The sequence below is a fragment of the Cicer arietinum genome, chromosome 6 (assembly GCF_000331145.2).
Source record: "Cicer arietinum cultivar CDC Frontier isolate Library 1 chromosome 6, Cicar.CDCFrontier_v2.0, whole genome shotgun sequence".
NCBI classification, from domain to species: Eukaryota; Viridiplantae; Streptophyta; class Magnoliopsida; order Fabales; family Fabaceae; genus Cicer; species Cicer arietinum.
In genome coordinates, this window is record NC_021165.2 from 59,396,052 (window position 1) to 59,396,753 (window position 702).

A 702-nucleotide genomic window follows, 5' to 3' on the forward strand; every position below is an offset into this window, starting at 1 on the left:
ATTTAAATAAAATCATGACAAATAATATTACAATAAAAATTAATCAAATTCCTCTTAATTTTTTGGATGGAGTTTAATATTTCATAACTAAGACAAATATTAAATTAACAATCAATTTCATAAAAAATGCTAATTAATTTATAAATTTTATGCTGTTTTTGAAAAGTTCCTTCCAAGAAAATAAAAAGAAAAAGAAAAAGAAAAAATCCGACCTGCCGGATTCGAACCAGCGACCTAAGGATTTCCGAGGTTAAACCACTACAGTCCTCCGCTCTACCAACTGAGCTAAGGTCGGAACTTGTGATTCAATCGTTGCTTTTGTATATATAAGGCACTCTATCTTGGCAATTAAAGTCAGTACAATCATGATACATCAAGTGATAGGTATAGCTTTAAAACAAAAAAGAAAAACGATCCAATTTAAATGCGTGAAAGTTATTATTAGTAAACAAAATTTATTATACTTAAAAATATGATATACAGAGGTGAATCAAATGTAGGTTAGATTGAACTTACATTTTAATTATACTATTTGAATTTCAGCATATGCAATTATTCATCCAATAAATAAATCAAATCCCTCCAATTATGTTATATTAAAATCTCTCCATTAGGATTATGATAAAATTGTCTCATATTCGAATTCTAATTAGATCTCCAAGCTTTGGTGACTATATGTCCTCCCTCCAATTGTTCGTGGGA

General features: G+C 28.2%; 1 non-coding gene across 1 annotated transcript; it reads right to left on the minus strand.

The window, feature by feature from the left end:
• Positions 1 to 206: 206 nt before the first annotated feature.
• On the minus strand, positions 207 to 295 carry TRNAY-GUA (transfer RNA tyrosine (anticodon GUA)). The gene is given in 2 exon segments: positions 207 to 242; positions 259 to 295. It is a non-coding gene; the product is annotated as a tRNA-Tyr (tRNA).
• Positions 296 to 702: the final 407 nt, after the last annotated feature.